General features: G+C 37.3%; 1 pseudogene; it reads left to right on the top strand.

Moving 5' to 3' along the window:
- The first annotated feature begins 7,707 nt into the window (after nucleotides 1-7,707).
- Nucleotides 7,708-8,553, top strand: LOC138143295 (large ribosomal subunit protein eL6-like; annotated as a pseudogene).
- Nucleotides 8,554-10,498: the final 1,945 nt, after the last annotated feature.

Genomic DNA, 10,498 nt, shown 5'->3' with positions numbered 1-10,498 from the left:
GGGTATCATAATATGCATTTGCATCTCCAATCAGGATAGCAGTTTTCATTACCTCCTCCTTTAGTTTTCTCATACAGTCTCTAAGTGAGTACCAGGGTCTGTCTCCCCTAGGCCACATAGATTCAGTTGGATATTGCTTTGTGCAACCTTCTGCAGCTAAAGCTAGAAGATTCGTTTTATTATTTCCTCCTTGCATATGGTGATCCCTAAAAGCCTGGTGTACAAAAGGATTCTGACTGATACTTATGAATTTTAAACAGTCCTCACTGTCCAGTGTTATTCCTCCGGCGCCTTCATCAGTGATTCTTACTATCCAAGACACTAAAGACTCCCCCATTCTTTGGGTAAATCTACTCAATATATCAGTGATCTCCTGTTGAGTGAAATCCTCAATTATCTCCCTGGACTCTGTTTTGCCTCAGTGGCTCTCCTGTCTTCTTCTTCGTATGGGGAGAGCTTCTACATTAGAAGACTCCTCATCTAACCTTGCTCCATTCTCCTCACACACATTCTCCTGGAAGCTGTCAGGGCAACTCTGCCCAGCCTGTACAAAAGCTGCATGCACATTCGTTCTGCTAGTTTTTTGCTTCCTTTTAGTTACATGAACAGTAGCTTGCTCCTGGACCACCACATGAGTCCCTCCAGTTTGCTCTTCTGAGTGCTGTGACACAGAAGAATCCTCAGGCAAACCAGCTGACTCCCTAGCCATCCGAGCTCTTTCCTTCAGCAGCTTATCCCTACTTTTACACATAAGGCGATAACTTGTTAGCAGCACCCAGCCTCTCCTGCACACTCCTGCCAGTTCTTTGCCTGGTTCTATGGGTATTGCTTTCAAACATCTTTCCAAATCTCCAGGTTCTCCCTCTTTTAGCCTTGGTTCCCAGTTTTCACAGGGCCCTGTGCTTTTAGCCCATTCTCTGGCTAGAGAGGAATAAGGCAAATCCTCCCATCCTGGAATAGCCATTTCTCCCTCTAAAGCCCCACTGCTTCCAAATAGAGGCCTGACATTTTGTGATCCCATCCTGGTCGCCAAATGTATCAGCAATGCCATATTCACAATGCCTATAGAGATTACAAATATGCTGATATAATTATCCATTAGAAAATACGTCATGTTTGCCATATGAGGAAATAAACTAGAAAATTTATTAAGATACCAAAAGACTGAGTCCCAAAACCAGAAAGTGAAAGCCATCAGAGTAGTTATGACATTGGCACAGGTAGATAAAGTAGAAAGCACCCACATTTTCAAGCCTTTAAAACAGAACAGGCTACCTCAGGCAAAGGTCCTCCTCTCCCTACTCACAGCAACCACCCAGCGTCCTGGAAGAGCGCTCCCAGCAGCTCCGGCCCCTGGCAGTCCTCAGCAGGAGTCCTTAGCAGAAAGTCCTTAGCAGTTCTAACTCAAAAAAGGGCTTCGCGCTGCCACTGCCTCTGCTGCTGCCGCCATCACCACCACCGCCAGCCACTGAAGGAACGCTAGCTTGGCTTCCGCTTCCTCTTGCTCCGCCCCTTCCTGCTACGTCAGCAAGTCCAACGGGGCATGGAAGATCTTTAAATCCCATAACCCTTACAACGTTGTGTCTGTAATTGTGTACAAATTCCTCCTGGCTCTACTCCTCTCACTCAGCATCAGTTCGTATAAGCCTCTCCAGGTAAATATGAAGTCCATCTGCTCCTCATTTCTTATTGCACAATAGTATTCCATGACATGCATATACCACAACTTGTTCAGCCATTCCCCAATTGATGGGCACCCCCTTAATTTCCAATTCTTTGCTACCACAAAAAGAGCTGCTATAAATACTTTTGTACATATGGGTCTTTTTCCCACTTCTATGATATCTTTGGGATACAACCCTAGAAGTGGTATTCCTGGGTCAAAGGGTATGACATTATTTATAGCCCTTGGGCATAATTCCAGATTGCTTTCCAGAATGGTTGGATCAGCTCACAACTCCACCAGCAATGCATTAGTGTTCTAATTTGTCCACATCCTCTCTAGCATTTGTCATCTTAGCCAATCTGACTGGTGAGATGTGGTACCTCAGAGTTGTTTTGATTTCCATTTCTTGAATCAATAGTGATTTAGAGCATTTCTTCATGTGCTTATAGATATCTTTAATTTCTTTCTCTAAAAACTGTCTGTTCTTATCCATTGACCATTTATCAATCGAGGAGTGACTTGTATTCTTATAGATTTGGCTCAATTCTCTGTATATTTTAGAAATGAGTCCTTTATCAGAGACATAGGTTGTAAAAATTCTTTCCCAATTTCCCACCTCCCTCTTAATCTTGGTTACATTGATTTTGTTTGTACAGAAGCTTTTCATTTTAATGCAATCAAAATTATCCATTTTGCATTTTATAATGCTCTCTAATTCTTGTTTAGTCATAAAGTCTTTCCCTCTCCACAAATCTGGCAGGTAAACTATTCCTTGTTTTCCGAGATTGCTTACAGTATCAACCTTTATACCTAGATAATGCACCCATTTAGACTTGATTTTGGTATATGGTGTTAGGTAATGGTCTATGCCCAGTTTCTACCATACTATATTCTACTATTCCCAGCAGTTTTTGTCAAATAGTGAATTTTTATCCCCAAAACTGGGGTCTTTGGGTTTATCAAACAATAGATTACTATAGTCATTGACTGCTGAATCTTGTGTGCCTAATCTATTCCATTGATTCACTACTCTATTCCTCAGCCAGTACCAAGCAGTTTTGATGACTGCTGCTTTATAATACAGATTGAAATCTAGTATAGCTAGTCCACCTTTCCTAGCATTTCTTTTCATTAATTCCCTTGATATTCTGGACCATTTATTCTTTCAAATGAATTTTGTTACTATTTTTTCTAGCTCTATAAAGTAGTTTTTTTGGTAAATTGATTGGTATGGCACTAAATATATAATTTAATTTAGATAAAATTGTCATTTTTATTATATTAGGCTGACCCAGCCATGAGCAATTGATGTTTTTCCAATTAGTTAGATCTGACTTAATTTGTGTGAAGAGTGTTTTGTAGTTGTGAACATAAATGTCCTGGGTTTGTTTTAGCAGGTAGACTCTCAAATATTTTATAATATCTACAGTAACTTTAAATGGGATTTCTCTTTCTATCTCTTGCTGTTGAATTTCATTGGAAATATATAGGAATGCCGAGGATTTATGTGGGTTTATTTTACATCCTGCAACTTTGCCAAATTAATTTATTATCTCAAGTAGTTTTTTATTTGATTCTCTAGGATTCTCTGAGTATATCATCATATCATCTTCAAAGAGTGATAGCTTGGTCTCTTCTTTGCCTAGTTTGATTCCTTTTATTTCTTTTTTTTCTCTAATTGCTACTGCTAACATTTCTAGTACCAGATTGAATAAGAGCGGTGATAGTGGACACCCTTGTTTCACACCTGATCTTAGTGGAAATGCTTCTAGCTTATCCCCATTACATATAATATTTGCTGATGGTTTTAAATAGATGCTACCTATTATTTTAAAGAAGGCTCCATTTATTCCTATATTTCCTTGTGTTTTTAATAGGAATGGATGTTGTAATTTGTCAAAAGCCTTTTTTGCATCTATGAGATAATCATGTGGTTTCTGCTAGTTTTAATGTTGATATGATCAATTATACTGATGGTTTTCCTAATATTACACCATCCTTGCATCCCTGGAATAAATCCTACCAGATCAAAGTGTATTATTCTTGAGATAAGTTGCTGTAGTCTTTTTGCTAATATTTTGTTTAAATTTTTTGCATCTATATTCATGACGGAGATTGGTCTATAATTTTCTTTCTCTGTTTTATCTCTTCCGGATTTAGGTATCAGTACCATATTTGTGTCATAAAAAGATTTTGATAGGACTCTTTCTTCACTAATTTTCCTGAATCAATTCTTCTTTAAATGTTTGATAGGATTCACTAGTAAATCCATCTGGCCCTGGAGATTTTTTTTCTAGGGAGTGGACTGATGGCTTGTTCAATTTCTTTTTCTGAGATGGAGTTATTTGAATAATTTACTTTCTCTTCAGTTAATCTGGACAACTTGTATTTTTGTAAATATTCATCCATTTCCCTAAGATTGTCAAATTTATGTGCATACAATTGGGAAAAATAATTCCTAATTATTGTTCTGATTTCCTCTTCATTGGAGGTAGATTCACCCTTTACATTTTTGATACTTATAATTTGGTTTTCTTCTTTCTTTATTATCATATTGACTAAGGGTCTATCAATTTTATTGGTTTTTTTTCATAAAACAAGCTCTTAGTTTCATTTATTAATTCAATAGTTTTCTTAATTTCAATTTTATTAATCTCTCCTTTGGTTTTCAATATTTCTAATTTAGTATTTAATTGGGAATTTTGAATTCGCTCTTTTTCTAGGTTTTTCAATTGCATGCCAATTCATTGACCTCCCTTTTCTCTAATTTAATCATGTATGCACTCAGGGATATAAAACTTCTCCTAAGAACTACCTTTAATGCATCCCACAAATTCTGGTATGTTGTCTCATTATTATCATTCTCTTGAATGAAATTACTAATTGTTTCTATAATTTCTTGTTTGACCCACTCATTCTTTGGGATTAAATTGTTTAATTTCCAATTCGTTTTTAGTCTGTCTTTCCATGGCCCTTTATTGAATATAATTTTTATTGCATCATGATCTGAGGAGGATGCATTTAATATTTCTGCCTTACTGTACAGAACTGTGAAGTTTTTATGCCCTAGAACATGGTCAATTTTTGAGTATGTGCCATGAACTGCTGAGAAGAATGTATATTCCTTTTTATCCCCATTCAGTTTTCTCCAGAGATCTAGCATACCTAACTACCCTCTCTAAAATTCTGTTCACCTCCTTAACTTCTTTCTTATTTATTTTGAGGTTGGATTTATCAAGGTCAGAGAGGGGGAGATTAAGGTCTCCCACTAGTATAGTTTTGCTATCTATTTCTTCCTCTAATTCCTTTACCTTCTCCTCCAGGAATCTGGATGCTACACCACTTGGTGCATATATGTTAAGTAATGATATTGCTTCATTCTCGATGGTGCCTTTTAGCAGGATATAGTTTCCTTCCTTATCTCTTTTAATTAGGTCAATTTTTGCTTTTATCTGAGATAAGGTTTGCTACCCCTGCTTTTTTTTTTACTTTAGCTGAGGCATGATATATTTTACTACAGCGTTTTACCTTTATCCTGTGTGTATCCCTCTATTTCATATGTGTTTCTTGTAAACAGCATATTGTAGGATTATGATTCTTAATCCATTCTGCTATCTGCCTCTGTGTTATGGGAAAGTTCATTCCATTCACATTTACAGTTATGATTATTATCTGTTTCTTTCCCTCCATCCTATTCCCTCCCCTGTTAATGCTTATATTTTTTTCTCCCCTTCTCACTTCCCCTCCTTAATAGTTTTCCTTTTGACCACCACCTCCCTCAGTATTCCCTTATCAGCCCCCCTCCCTTTTCTTCCCCTTCTCCCTTTCTTCTTCCCTCCATACTAACCACTCCCCCTCTTTCGTAGCCCTTTCCCCCTCCTACTGCCTGTAGGATATTTTTATACTTAATGAAGTATGTTATTTCTTCTTCACACCAAGGGTGACAGGAATGAATATCATGCGAAGCTCCTCACTCTCCCCTCTTTCCCTGCAATATGATACATTTTGTGTCTCTCCTCCATAGAGTCCTATGCTTACCTGGTTATTATTCCCTCCTTGCACCAGAACCAATGAGAGAAAAGCTAATATAATACTCATCTCCCTCCCTTCTTTTCCTCTGCTATACTGTTTTTATGCTTCTTTGTGTGGGATAATTTACCCTTTTCCATTTCTTTCATTCCTCTTCTTCCATTGCATTCCCTTTGTAGCACTTAACAACATTTTTTTAATCGTCATTTTGTGTATTTTATACTCATATCCTCTACATGACTAAACAGTTCGCTCTTATTATGTCACTCTTGCATCTCATAATTGGAGTTGAATTTTCCATTGAACTCTGGCTTTTTCATCAGGAAGGTCTGGAAATCTGTTATATCATTGAATGACCATCTCTTTGCCTGGAAGAATATGCTCAGTCTTGCTAGGTAGGTGATCCTTGGTTGTAACCTGAGCTCTTTTGCCTTCTGGAAAATTGTATTCCACTGCCTCCAATCTTTCAGTTTAGAACTGCCAAATCCTGTGAGATCCTCACTGTGGTTCCTTGATATTTGAATTTTTTTTTTTTCTGGCCACTTGAAGTATTTTCTCTTTTACCTGGTAGTTCTTGAGTTTGGCCACAACATTTCGAGGACTTTTCAGTTTGGGACCTCCTTCATGAGGTGTCCAGTGGATTCTCTCGATTTCTATTTTACCCTCAGGTGCTAGTATCTCAGGGCTATTTTCCTTAATGAGCTCTTGGAGAATGTTATCCAGGCTCATTTTTTCATCATGATTTTCTGGTAGGCCTATGATTCTCAGATTATCTCTCCAGGATCTGTTTTCCAGGTCAGTTATTTTTCCATTGTGATATTTTACCTCTTTTTCTAATTTTTCATTCTTGTTGTTTTGTTTGACTAATTCTTGGTTCCTCATAGAGTTATTTGTTTCAATTTGGTTGAGTCTAGTTTTTAGCACATCATTTTCCTTGGTTAGTTTTTGGAGCTCCTTTTCCATATCTTATAGTTTTCTTTTTAAGGAGCTGTTTTCTTCATCATAATGTTTTTCCAATTCTGAAATTTTGATTTTAAGAGACTTATTCATTTTGCCTTCTATCTCTTTCATTTGGTTTTCAAAGTTCCTTTTGAGCTCATCTAGGAGAGCTGTCTGTTCTTGGGACCCATTCCCTGTTGATACTTCATCTGTGGGTGTGGAGTCCACATTGTCTCCCTCTGAGTTTGGTTCTTCCCTCTGAGGATAGTAGGACTCCAGAGTCTTTGTAGTCTGCTTTCTACCCATTTTGAGGCAGGGCCCTAGCCATGGCCTTCCTCTAGGGTTCCCAAGCCTTTACTGTTGAGGATTTTTCCATGGGGCAATAGTTACTATGTTTTCAGGGTCGGGGGGGGGGGGGTATGGTTGGAGCAGGCAGGGTTCACTCTGCCATCCTGGTTCTTGGAAGTCCTTATAGGGGCTTTTTTTTTAAATTTCTGGGCTATGGAGTGGTAGCCCCAGGAGTATTTGCTGTCCCAGACAGGGGCCCTGCATTTGGTTCTTACCTTGCTGTTTCCAGTCCCAGCCCTTTGTTGATAGGCCTGGTAGTTGCCCTTGTGGTTGGTGGGATGACTTGCCCCTGAGTTGATTAGGCCCCCTCCCAGGCTTGCTTCTGCACCGCCACTGCCTTCCCGGACTGCCTCTGCCAAGAATTTGACCATCAATAGCTATTTTGGTTAAAAAAAGATCTGGGTTCATATTTAAAGAAAGATACTGAGGTTAAAAAAAATCACTTCTACCCTAAAGAGTAGCTTCAAATAGTCACAAACTCAAAAAGAAATATTGGAAGAACTTAACAAGGAATTAAAAAATCAAATATTAGAAAATGAAGAGAAATTTTAAAAAGAGAAACAAACAATTCAAGAAGTTATGAAAATCATAAGGAAGAAAATTTTTTTAAATTAAGAGAAAATGAGGAACAATTGGGAAAGTAATCTAAGAAAATTATGAAAAGAAAGTTGGTTGACAAAGTTGATCTATTAGAAAAGGAGACGCTCTCTTTCCCATTTCTCAAGATGGCGGACAAAAAGCCACCCAAGGAAAAGAAGGTTAAAAAGGAAAAAAAAAAAGAGAACAAAAAGGAAGATGTAGCTGAAAAGGTCAAAAAGCTTTGAAAGCATTGCAGTTGGAACCCAGTCCTGGCCCAAGGGATTGGTAGATACTCCAGGTTTGTAATGTATTCCTGGAGAGCCATGTACAAGCAGAAATACTCTGCCCCCAAAATCCGGATTGAAAGGAAGAAGAAAAAACAAGTGCCTGCTACTATCTCAAAACCTGTTGGTGGTGATAAGAATGGAGGAACTCGAGTGGTAAAGATTCACAAAATGCCTAGGTATTACCCTACTGAGGATGTGCCTAGAAAGCTGCTAAGTCATGGCAAAAAGCTCTTTAGCCAGCATGTGAGGAGACTCCGAGCTAGCATTAAGCCAGGTACCATTCTGATCATGTTCACTGGCTGCCACAGGGGCAAGCGAGTGGTTTTCCTGAAGCAACTGGCTAGTGGCTTGCTACTGGTGACTGGACCTCTGACCATCAACCGTGTTCCTCTGAGAAGGACCCATCAGAGATTTGTTATTACAACTTCTACCTGGGTTAACCTTTCAGGTATGATAATTCCAAATCATCTTACTGATGCTTACTTCAAGAAGAAGAGGCTCCATAAACCTAGACACCAAGGAGAGATTTTTGACACAGAAAAAAAGAAATATAAGATTAAGGCTGATCAGAAAACAGTAGACTCTCAGATCCTACCACAAATCAAGAAAATTCCTCAGCTCTGTGGCTACCTGCATTCTGTCTTCTCTCTCTCCAATGGAGTTTATCCTCACAAACTGGTGTTTTAAATGCCTTGCAGAGAACCCTTATTAAAATATTTGCAATAGCAAAAAAAAAAAGAAAAGAAAAGGAGACACAAAGAAAATGACTGCTTGAAAACAAGAATTGAGCAAGTAGAATTGAATGATGTTACAAGACATTAAGATATTAAAAAAACTAGAAAAAATAGAGAATCTGAAATATCTCATTAGAGAAACAACTGATCTAGAAAACAGATCAAAGAGAGATAAGAAGAATTGTCAGACTACTTTATAGTTGAGATTTAAAAAAAAAGGATCTGAATACAACATTACAAGAAACTATTAAAGAAAATTGCCCTGAAGTTCTAGAATAAGAAGATAAAGTAGAAATCGAAAGAATCTACCTGAAAGAAATCTTAGAAAGAAAAACTTACAGGAATGTCACAGCCAAGTTTCAAAAATCCCAGGTTAAAGAGAAAATATTTCAAGTAATAGGAAAAAAAATTAAATATTATGGGAAAACAATCAGAATTTTACAAGACCTAGCAGCTTCTACACTAAAATTATATTTCAAAGAGCAAAGCAGCTAGGGTTGTATCAAAGAATAACTTATCCAGCAAAGTGGAGTTCAATCCTTTTTTTTTTTCAAATGGACATTTGATGAACTGAAAGACTTTCAGGTATTTGTAACAAATAGACCAGAACTTGATGGAAAATTCATTATAAGATATCCAGAAGAAATATAAAGAAATCATTACACATTAATCAGAAGGCATGATTAAGTTCAAAGTGTTTACTTATATGAAAATGTTATTAATAGAAGTAATTGTTAGTTATTATTTGTAATAGTATTCTTTTGGTGGGGCTGGTTTTTTTTTTTTTGCTTTTTGGAGGGGAGAAGATAGGGCAGTTGGGGTTAAGTGACTTGCCCAAGGTCACACTGCTAGTTTTTGTGTTAAGTGTCTTGAACTCAGGTCCTCCTGACTCCAGGGCTGGTGTTCTATTCACTGCGCCACCTAGCCACCCCTGTAATAGTATTCTGAAAACTGTTATCATTACTAAGGTAGTTTGAAAGAAAGGTTGGGGCTCAGGTGTATATGACAAGGTGATTCTAAAAAAGTAAAATTGGATAAGAAAAGGTTGAAAGCAGAAATTATCTCATGAAAATGGGGCATAAAAATGAAGCACTAATATAGAGTAAGCAGGTGGAGGTGGAAGACTGATGATATTGGAACCTAACTCTCATCTGGGATGTATAGGAAATAAACATTTGAAGAGGTTTAGAAGTCTTCTAGAGAGATGATAAAACTGGGAGTTAGTGTGGGGAATAGATTTTTAGAAGAGTATGATGGATTAAGAGTAGGAGGGTAGAGTGAATAGATAAGGAAGGGACTTTTAGAGGGAGGCTAAAAATAATTAATAAGAGGGTAAGGGGAAGAATATAAGGTAACAGGGATAGAATGAAAAGAAAGGTTGAGAAGAAAAGCAGTGAGTAAAAATAAGATGAAGGGAAATAAAATATTTGAAAGGAACAGCAAGTTGTACATAGGAGATTTGCAGTTTCATAGAGAGTCACTTTTTTATTATACTATATTAAGAAAATGCTTATTTTACTCCATAAATGAAAAATAACATTAAAAGATAAGATGGAGGGAAATTCACAAATAGTAATTGTAACTTTAAATCTGAATTAGAAAAAAAATAATTACAAAATTCACTTGGAAAAACAAAAAGTAAAGAATAGCAAAGGAAATAATAAAAAAGGATAAAAGAAGTATATTTAGCAGTACCAGGTCTTACACTGTATTATAAGGCAGTAATTGTTAAAACTATCTGATACTGGCTAAAAAATAGAAAGGTCTGGGTTGGCTAGGTGGCACAATGAATAGAGCACAGGCCCAGGAGTCAGGAGGACCTAAGTTCAAATACGGCCTCAGACACTTAATATTAGCCATGTGACCTTGGGAAAGTCACTTAACCCCAATTGCCCTGCCCCCACCCTCCAAAAAGC

This window comes from Petaurus breviceps, unplaced genomic scaffold, assembly GCF_028583685.1.
Source record: "Petaurus breviceps papuanus isolate PSGF00001 unplaced genomic scaffold, PetGlider_PUasm1.0 90638, whole genome shotgun sequence".
NCBI lineage: Eukaryota > Metazoa > Chordata > Mammalia > Diprotodontia > Petauridae > Petaurus > Petaurus breviceps.
This window is presented reverse-complemented; position numbering and strand designations above follow the sequence as displayed.